At 46.5% G+C, this 10,823-nt stretch overlaps 1 non-coding gene across 1 annotated transcript; it reads left to right on the top strand.

The window, feature by feature from the left end:
* The first annotated feature begins 10,363 nt into the window (after positions 1 to 10,363).
* Positions 10,364 to 10,534, top strand: LOC136125260 (U1 spliceosomal RNA). The gene has a single exon (XR_010656027.1). It is a non-coding gene; the product is annotated as a U1 spliceosomal RNA (small nuclear RNA).
* The last annotated feature ends 289 nt before the right edge of the window (positions 10,535 to 10,823 follow it).

The raw sequence follows: 10,823 nt of genomic DNA on the forward strand, positions 1-10,823 counted from the left end.
TCTTGTTGTGGCGCATGGGCTTAGTAGTTGTGGCTTGCGGGCTCTAGAGCACAGGCTCAGTAGTTGTGGCATACGGGCTTGGTTGCTCTGCGATCTTCTCGCACCAAGGATCGTACCCATGTCCCCTGCATTGGCAGACAGATTCTTAACCACTGAGCCACCAGGGAAGTCCCTGTTGACTAAGATTTGAACCTCCAAATTGATAATCGTGGATTATCCTGATTCTTTGTGGTAAAACAGCTGAATATAAGCAACATTCTAAATTTTAAATTACAGGTGATGTTTTAGAACAAGAAGTTTTCTCAACAGTGGCACTATTGACATTTTGGGCCTGATAATTCTTTGCTGTAGAGGGCTGTCCTGTGCATTATAGGATGTCCCTGGCTACTACCCACTAGATGCCAGTAGCATTCCTCCTCCCTGGTTGTGACAACCAAATGTCTCCAGACATTGTCAAATGTCCAATGAGGGGGGCAAATCACCTCCAGTTGGGAACCACTGTTTTATGGTAAACAAACTCTGGGATTCACTTGGAACCCTTTTGCTAGACTCTCCCCCCCCAACTTTTGATTTTTAATAAATTTATTTATTTATTTTTGGCTGCATTGGGTCTTTGTTGCTGCGCGTTGGCTTTTCTCTAGTTGCAGCGAGAGGGGGCTACTCTTCATTGTGGTAGGTGGGCTTCTCATTGTGGTGGCTTCTCTTGTTGCGGAGCATGGGCTCTAGGCGTGCGGGCTCAGTAGTTGTGGCGCACGGGCTTAGTTGCTCCGCGGCATGTGGGATTTTCCCGGACCAGGGCTCGAACCCGTGTCCCCTGCATTGGCAGGCAGATTCTTAACCACTGCACCACCAGGGAAGCCCCCCCCGCACCTTTCTTTCTGTCAGTTTATTTCAACCCTAATCTCAACTACAGACTTGTATTACATGGTCATTTAAAAAATGTCCGTCCCTGCTTTCTAGCTGGAATAACGTTCTTTCTGGAGATACTTACCAGAGCCCTTAGCCTCTTAGTGGACTAAGCACCAAATAGTCTTTGCTAGGTTTCCTGGCTTCCCTGTCTCAGACACTAAAGTGCATCAGAGGAGGAAGAGGGAGTCAGAATTCTCCTTGTGTCTGCTCCCGGAGGAATCCAGAAGAGCAGGTAGAACCCCACAGCGGCTGATAAGATCTTAAGAGTCTGTTGACCCAGTCTGCAAGGGGAACAGAAAAAGTGGGTCTCTCTTTTTAGTTCTCACATCCTCTCCCCTCCTCTCTCTAGATCTCTCTCTTTATTTATTTATTTATTGGTTTGCACTGGGTCTTAGTTGTGGCAGGTGGGCTCCTTAGTTGCGGCTTGCCAGCTCATTAGTTGCGGCTTGCCAGCTCCTTAGTTGCGGCCTGCATGTGGAATCGAGTTCCCTCACCAGGGATCGAACCTGGGCCCCCTGCATTGGGAGCTCAGAGTCTCAACCACTGCGCCAGCAGGGAAGTCTCTCTCTAGATCTCTTTTGTAACAATTTTTATCTACAGTCCTGGATAAGCACCCAGAGTGATGACTGTCCCCTATATTCCTCAGCACACTAGCACTGTAACTTTCTCAGGAAATTTCTCTGTGTGGGAATTTCCTGGCGGTCCAGTGATTAAGACTCAGCACTTTCACTGCTGAGGGCCCGGTTTAATACCAGATCGGGGAACTAAGATCCTGCAAGCCAAGCAGCATGGTCAAAAAAAAGAAAAAAGAAACGTTCTCTGTGGTCAAATAAGTGAGGGCAACACTGCCTACTGAATCCCTGTCTCGGACACTGGCAATGCCCATTAGATTATTAAAGACATTGAGGTGTCTTTAATGTGTGAAGGCGTTACCACCACTAGTCCTAGGAGCAACAGCAAAAGCTGCAGCTGTGCGAGCGAGACCGTTGCACAGGAATTTTGGAGGAGGGATGCAACTCCTCAGATGTCTTTTTTTTTTTTTTTTTTGGCCGTGCTGCACGGCATGCAGGATCTTCCCTGACTAGGGATTGAACCCAGGCCATGGCAGTGAAAGTGCAGAGTCCTAACCACTGGACTGCCAGGGAACTCCCTCAGATGTCTATTTTTAACCTAGCATTTCCCAGATTGACTACAGAACTTTCCCATTCCTCCTCCATTGTTTAACAAATATTTATCAGTATTAACACCCCCAGAGCTGGTGTCCCAAGGAACACAGTTTGGGAAATGTTGTCTTAGCTATTAACAACCTACATCTTTTGTAAATTGCCTTCAAAAGCCATTAATGTGTTCATTCATTTATTCAAAACACTGTTGGGCATCCACCATCCTAGTATGAGGACTACAAAGATTACTCGTCCCAGCAGCCCCCCCGGCAGACAGATGAATCAGATTGTGTCAGTAGATATGTGAAGGTCTGAGCCAGATGTTGGGGAAACAGTGGAACCCAGTGATTAATTCTGACACTGGAGCTCTGATAACCTTCACAGATCAGGCAATACCTCGCTAAGCCTAGAATACAAGATCGAGTCCCTTAATCCTTACAGTGTCAGGGGCTTGTTAGAAAGGCAGAATCTCAGGTTCCACGTTGGAACTACCAAGTCAGAACCTGTGCTTTAACAAGATCTCCAACGGATCTTTTTGTACATTACTGTTTGAGAAGCACTGCCTTAAAATGAGCACACTGTCTGACAAGAAAGTATACAGAAACAAAATGCAGTTCTGTGTGATGTCTTGGCCAAAGGCTGACCTAGCAGCCTCCAGGCCAGGCCAGTCAGACAGGATAAGAAGGGAAGATGGGCAGAGGCAACGAGTGTCTTCTTTCCTCTCCTCACCCTCACCCAGCAATGACTGATTCAGCAGGTAAGGCTACAGGCATGTCATCCGGTAGCAGGGACGGGTAATGAGGCCATACCTGTGGTCCTTCCTGCCTAGATGTCTGCCATGACTGGGTAGGCATAATGGGTTTGACTGGAAGGAAGGGAAAGAGTAGGGTTTGGAGGGGAAGGGGGTACTTCCCGTTACCCTCCCAGAGATACCATCTCTGCTCTGGACCAGACAAATGACCAGCCACAGAGCCACAGAGCCACAGAGCCCAGGGTTCAGGGCTCAGGGCTCAGGAACTTTTAGCTTCTTCCTCTTGATCCTCAACATTTGTTGAGGGAGGAGGTACAGGAAGGGTTCACGGCAGCCCGACCCACTGGGAAGGAAAGAAGTTCAGGACGAGCACACCTCGACGCTGAGCAGGTGGCCCAGTTTTGCAATCTCTTTCCCTCCACAGGTCATGCGCTTGTCTGGGTGTAGCCCTGGGCACTGGTGGGGCGAGCTCTGTAGGCTACAGTGAGACTGAGGGCAGGCTGGGCCTTTGCTAGGGGCCCTGGTGAGGACCCGGGGGATGGCTTTTCCCACAGACTAGGCTGTGATGGGTGGAGGGCGACTAGCCCAGGGTGGGGGTAACTAAGGGGAAGGAAACCGAAAACCACAACATAAATAACCACAATGAAGGGGAGCAGAATATGCCACCCCCAAATAAATGCTTTGATAAATTGATTATTTTGAGGTGTAAGCACTTGAAAAATAGCAAATGTAGGGAGAGGCTTTCTCTGAACTCTCCTTATCTGCCTAAGGATAGATCTTCCAGAAGAACTCATTTGTCATAGAGTCCCTCCCCGGTGGTATCATCAACTAGGGAAGAGAGGAGACTAGAAGTTGATAGCACACCCAGAAGATAAACTTTGTCATGAACTACTATACCTTCAATCTAAGGGGCCCATTCATCTATCCTTAAAATCATTTCCTCTCACCTGAGAGTCCTCCATTCCCTGCCGAACCCCCACCCCTTCCCTATTAAGATGGTATTTAATCCTGAATTCTAAGCCACCTCAGGGCATTCGTTATTCACTTCCCCCTGGGTATCTCCAATGAGGTATACAGGTTAATCAACTTCTGTTTGTTTTTCTCTTGTTAATCTGTCTTTTATTACAGGGGTCTCAGCTAAGAACTCAGAAGGGTAGAGAAAACATTATTTTTTCTCCCCTACAACAGCAAAACAAAACAAAACAGCAAAATACCAACACCAGCACTGCCCCTGCCCTTAGGAGGTCTTATGTGTGATGCATCTCCCAGTAGGGGGTGCCTCTGTGCACCCTCCAGGGGCCAGAAGAGATGAGGTGAGCACCCAGTGCCTGAATACACCAGGATGAAGACTTCTTGCTATTCTACCTAGATATTCCAAAGGTAAGTCAGGCAGCAGTAGACAGAGATGGGATAGGGAGGTGGCATTTGAAGCAGAGGGAAGGGCCCACAGAAAGGCCCAAAGGCAAGACCACATTCACCTGGGTGGGCAGAGGGATCAATTTACATAACTCCATCCAGTTCTGATGAAGCTGGCCCTATTGTGTTTTCTACTCTCCAAGGACACCATCCATACCCTGTGCCTGTCACTGTTGGAAGAGTCCCTGTTTGTTCCCCAAGGACAGGACTACTTGTGACTCACTTTGTTTCCCAGCAGCCCACTACAGGTGGCCCAACCTAACCCTGACTGTAAGACTAAGGGCTCCCCATAGCTCCACGGTAGGTGCTCAGGACACCTGGATCTGTTGTAGCAACCCTGCTCCTGCAGGCAACCTCCTCAGAAGGGTACCTGCCTCACCACCTCCTACTCTTTTCTGAAGAAAGGGTTAACTTATAGAGTTGTTTGCTGAGGTTCCTGACAGGAACCAGGCCAAGGCATATCTGGGGGCGGATTCCTTGGCTGGGACTTGCCAGGGTCAGTCTGGTTTGTTCCTGATAACGTGAGCAGAGGATGATGTATGTGTGCTCTAAAAAAACCAAATAAAATTCTGGCTGCAAAAGTAATTCATGCTCATTGTAGAAAAATTGGAAAATATAAATGAAAAAATAGACACCACCTTTAATCCCACCACCTAAAGGCAACCTCTTTAGACATTTTGGTGAATTCCTTCCAAGTTTTTTTTCCCCCTATGCATATCTGTGTACATATTTAACATAGCTGAGATCATACTGACTATGAGTTTCATGCCTTCCTTTTTCACTTGGCAGTACATTATAAGCTCTTACTCATTTGCTGTAATCATCATTAATATTCCATCCTACCCGTATATAATTTAGTTAGCTATGTCCCTGTAGTGGTTACAGATTTATATCACACTTCGACTGGGAATGTGCAGAAAAACTGTGTTTTCTATATTCTTCGTCTCTAGCTGATCTAGTCTCCTGCACAACTTCCTACCTCCTTAATAGGGAAAATTAACAGTGGGTCTAACTAAAGAATAATCTGAAGAAATAATTTGAATAGCCTGCCTTTAAGGGTTTTATCTTTCTATGTGATCCCATTTTGCATGTCAGAAACCTCAGTCTTCCTCTTTGCATCTTTTCTGTAACAAATTCTAACCCCTGCTCCTCCTGCCTTCTCATGGATACGGAATTGGCCAGGGTCTCAGCAGAAAACAGATGGCTTACTCAACGCAGTCACTGAAGAGTTTCATAATGGGACTACCTACAAAGATGCCAGCAAGCCTAGGGTAACACGTAAGAAATGGCGAAGCACTCAGGACCAGAAATGTGTGAGGGCGTTACCACCCCTAGTCCTAGGAGCAACAGCAAAAGCTGCAGCTGTGTGAGCGAGACCATCGCACAGGGATTTAGGAGGAGGGATGCAGCCATGGCCTCCTGCGTGGTCTGGCTGAGAGGGAACTAGGGGAGAAATGACTCTGACATCTCTCTCCACCTGCCCTCTATCTCTTTTCAGGGCCTCCCATTGGCCCAACTGAATGGGAAGGCAGGGGAACAAGTATACTGCAGAGGTCAACCTCCCAGTATACAGGGAGAGTGGAAGACGGTGGACAAAGGATTTGAAGGGGCAAGTGAAGAATAACTAGCCCACGTGATTTGTGCTGAGGAGGAAAAAACCAAAAGAAACAGTCGCATTAATACTTTTCAAATCCTATCTATTATTGGACTTCCAAGTTGCTTCTTATTTTCACTTTTATAAATAATGTTTTTTCAAATGGGGACATCTTTCAAACTCTAAATTTTCTACTGAAGTTAATATATAATGAGAAGAGGTACAGGGTCTCCCAGAGTCCAATTGTATTAGTTAAGTCTCTCTCTCTTTTCTTTTTTGCCGTGCCGTTCAGCTTGTGGGATCTGAGTTCCCCGACTAGGGGTTGATCCCGGGCCCTGGGCAGTGAGAGCACAGAGTCCTAACCACTGGACTGCCAGGGATTCCCAAGTTAAGTCTCTTTTGTTTATAAGTTACAAAAACACACCAGAGCTAGATTAAACTGAAAAAAAAAAAGAGGGAGACATTAATTATCAGGATTATTAGGGTACTAGAGAGTCTCCCAAGGCCCAGTGGACTTCAGGAGTATAGGAACAGCAGCTGCAAGGAGCGGCTGCTCCCCCTAGGGCTGAGGCAGCCCACACCGCCATCCCACCCTCATGGCTAAGACCCAGACCTTGTAGGAGAGGGTGTAGCTGTGGTTCACAGGATGACAGAGAAGTCACTATGGTGCTGCACTGGCAGAACAGAATATGCTGGAAATCCACCCTCTAGAGTGCTTGGGATGTATTTACTGGGGTCTCTCTTTTACAAAACCACCTGTAGCAGTAGTGCGAGGGGAAGCTGGGGCGTTTGGATGATGCTGGCCACTGTGCACTGTAGGAGTTGGATGCTAAAGAAGCCATTTGTCCTGCAGGAAGCTGATGCAGGACAAGTCACTTGCATCGCAGGAGCTGGATACTGGAGAAGCTGTCCAGGCTGTAGGAGCCTGGTGCTGCCTGCCATAGGGGCCTGCTGAGCAGAGCACACCGGAATCCGGAAGGAAAATCCCTCCTACAGTGTCTCTCCAGTGCCCTCTACTGACAAAGCTTAACATCTGTCAGCTTGCAAAGGAAAAATTTTGAGATGATCCACTACATTTCTGCAGGGCAGACAATGAAGATTGAATTTGGAGCTGAGAGGCAATAGATTGAGAACTAGCACAATCCCAACTCCATATGCCCATAGGAGGGACGATGACTGATCCAGCTGGCGCCACCCCTGAATTGGTCAGTCACCTGTGCTGAGAATGGAACTGCATTCATAAAAAGAGAAGCAGTGAGCATGGACAGGCAGGTGCAAGAAAGCCAGCTGGTCACCAAGCAGCCTTTGGGCTCTCCAGGGGAGAGAAACAAGCATCTTAGTCATTAGAGAAATTATCTGTCCTATAGATCAAGGACATTTCATCAAGCTTCACCATGGTTTGAAAAAATACTCCTCAAGACTACCCATTTTCTTTTATTCAAACATGCAGCTCACCAAGAAACCTTCTGATGTTTCCTCCCATCTACACAAAACCAGATGAGGGACAGATTTCGGGCAGTGGCTACGTATTCTGATGTTTGAAAAGGGATATCATCCACCATAATCTAATAAATCAGCCTTTGATGTTATCAGCCATGGGTGTTATTAGTGAAAGTCTGTCACCAAGAATTTGCTCTTATGTGGTGCAGTAAGAAGTAAGGTTCTGACCCTGAGGAGCTGAGAAACAGGTTTTGGACTCGAGGGACTCAGTCAGGGTGTTCTCCTGAAGGACCTGCAGCCTACATCCTACACAACATCACTGTTAGCACATTCCCCAAGGAAGAACCCTGAAGAACACATAATTGGACATGGATATATCGAATTCTATAAATGTCCAACCAACAACCAACCTTCCTTCCTTCCTTCATAAATAAACAGCATATTTACTACTGAGCCAGCACTTTTAAAAAAAAATTAATTAATTAATATTTTATTTTTGGCTGCATTGGGTCTTTGTTGCTGCGTGTGGGCTTTCTCTAGTTGTGGCGAGCGGGGGCTACTCTTCGTTGTGGTGTGCAGGCTTCTCATTGCAATGGCTTCTCTTGTTGTGGAGCACAGGCTCTAGGCACACGGGCTTCAGTAGTTGTGGCGTGTGGGCTCAGTAGTTGTGGCTCATGGGCTCTAGAGCACAGGCTCAGTAGCTGTGGCGCACAGGCTTAGTTGCTCCATGGCATGTGGGATCTTCCTGGACCAGGGCTCGAACCCGTGTCCCCTGCATTGGCAGGCGGATTCTTAACCACTGTACCACCAGGGAAGTCCAACAACCATTCTTTAGTTGCTGGACTTTTGGGCTGTTTCCAGCCTTTCACTAATTTATGTAACACAGAGATGAATGTCTTTGTGTTTAGTGTTCTTTTTGTTGTTGTTTTGTATTTCAAGTGATTCCTTTAGGATATATGATCAGATTTGGAAATAAATTGGTGTCAAATTGCATCCTCCGCTTTTTTGGGGGGAAGAGCATGAACATTTTATAGACATTTGAGACCTACTTACTGCCCAATAACTTCAGAAATGTACCAATTACAGTCCCACTAGAGGCCATTTCAGGACATCCTGACTTGGAGTATTACAGTTTGAAATGTGTGCATGCATGTGTGCGCATACCTAGGAAATCTTGCTTTCTTTACACTTCTTTAGTCAATATTGGGGTTGGACGTTCATCCTACACCTGTTATCTCTTGTCCTCTTTTGAGAGTATTCTGTTCAAGTCCTTCACAGTTGAGAAGTATTTTATTTCAATCTCTGGGGAATTTCATGTCCCAGATTCTCTGTTCTGCCCTCTTTTGGTTGCAGAGGGGCTCTTTTCCCACCTGTAAATCCTTTGGAAATTCCCTTCTGAAGTCAAGTTCCTTTGGCATAGGAGGACAGGCTTGGGTGGCTAAGAGCTTCCATGGGGCTGGAAACAAGTGTATGGAAGTCTGAAGCCTGCAGAGCCAGTTGAACTTTCATCCCTGGTTGGAGAGCTTTCAAACGGAAGGAACTTGTCTCTACATAATTTTCTTTTCACTTTCCATTTTAAAACACCCCAGAGGGGCCCTGGGTGATTTCCTTCTCCTTATTTAACTCAAATTGAATCTCTGAATAAACTATGTCCCTCTTAGGAGCCTAAGACACATATTTAGAGGAAATGTGTCATTTAAAGTGCTTTTTTTTTGAAGTCATGTGAGAAATTATCAGAGTAAGAATCTCCTCACCACCCTCTGTGCTCTGTGCCTTCTTTAGCTCAGAGCCAGGAGAAAAACTTTCTCCTCTTCCTCCCCCCCCAGTCCTTTCCCTTCTGAGTCTGACACAGAAGAAACTTGCACACAGGTGGTAAGTGGCAAGCATAGGGCAGTTGCATGTGTTGAAGTAAGTGTGGCATGTGCGGGAGTGTGAGAGATGATAAAACGCATTCATGTGGGGAGTGAGGCTGAGCAATGATAATCAAGGGAGCTCTGGGGAGAAGGGGCCATTTGTGGTCACCTTAAATGATGAACAGGATTTTGAAATACAGTAAAGGAGTCAGCTAAGTTTCTATCAGTTTCTACTCTGGCCTCACTGGTAGGTAGAGAATCCTGGTTCTCTGTGTTGATGCCAGAGACAGTTATCCATCCATCCACCATCTATCCTTTCATCCAACCATCCATCTACCCATGCACACATGCATACATCATCTGACATTTTATTCATTCATTTGTTCATTCTTCCAATGTTCCCTCCATCTTTCCATCCATTCTTATGTTATCTATCCAGGCCCTACTCTCTGCAGCACACTGAAGGCAAAAATATTTTTTTTTGTCTTTTTAAAAAATAACTATTTATTTATGTATTTTTGGCTGCGTTGGGTCTTCGTTGTTGTGCGCGTGCTTTCTCTAGTTGCAATGAGCGGTGGCTACTCTTCGTTGCAGTGCGCGGGCTTCTTATTGCAGTGGCTTCTCTTGTTGTGGAGCACGAGCTCTAGGCATGTGGGCTTCAGTAGTTGTGGCTCACGGGCTCTAGAGCACAGGCTCAGTGGTTGTGAGGCATGGGCTTTGTTGCTCCGTGGCATGTGGGATCTTCCCGGACCAGGATTCAAACCCATGTCCCCTGCCTTGGCAGGCGGATTCTATTTTTTTTTTTTTTTGCGGTACACGGGCCTCTCACTGTTGTGGCCTCTCCCGTTGCGGAGCACAGGCTCCGGACGCGCAGGCTCAGTGGCCATGGCTCACGGGCCCAGCCGCTCTGCGGCATGTGGGATCTTCCCGGACCGGGTCATGAACCCACGTCCCCTGCATCAGCAGGTGGACTCTCAACCACTGCGCCATCAGGGAAGCCCGGCAGGCATATTCTTAACCACTACGCCACCAAGGAAGTCCCGGCAAAATATTAACAGGACAAGAGTTTAGCTTTCAAGGAGAACATAGTCTAGTGTTAGGCTGGACAACTTAAAAATAGGTCATAATACTGTGCAATAAGTCCACCCTATAGGAGTTTGTTTAAAATACGCCTCTGTGAATGCCCCTTTTCCCCCAGAAGCCTTACCTGACCACTCAATCTAAAATAGGTTATTGTATACTTACCTGGCATAGGAAATACCACGATCAAGAAGGTGGTATTTCCCAGGGCGACGCTCCTCCGTTGCACTCCGAGTGCACTCCGACCCTTGCGATTTCCTAAAATGTGTGAAAGAAACTCAGTTGCATAATTTGTGGTTGTGGGGGACTGCGTTTGTGCTCTCCCCTTTAAAAAAAAATAGGAAAAATATAAAATAGGTTCTTGTTACTATTCTTTTTCATGATATTCTTTTTCTTTTCCTTTAGAGTGTTTATCACAATTTGTTAATATAATAGTATGTTTATTTGCTTAATTTCCGTGTCCCCAGTGGGGGTAGGTTCTATGTCTGCTTTGCTTACACTGAATACTCAACCCCTGGTCCCGGCTGGCACACAGCAGGCCCAAAGGAGACATTTATTGAGTGAATTAACAAATAAGCACTGATCGTACCCAGGCATGATGATTTCTTGCACTAAAC

The sequence above is a fragment of the Phocoena phocoena genome, chromosome 6, assembly GCF_963924675.1.
Source record: "Phocoena phocoena chromosome 6, mPhoPho1.1, whole genome shotgun sequence".
Classification (NCBI taxonomy): Eukaryota; Metazoa; Chordata; class Mammalia; order Artiodactyla; family Phocoenidae; genus Phocoena; species Phocoena phocoena.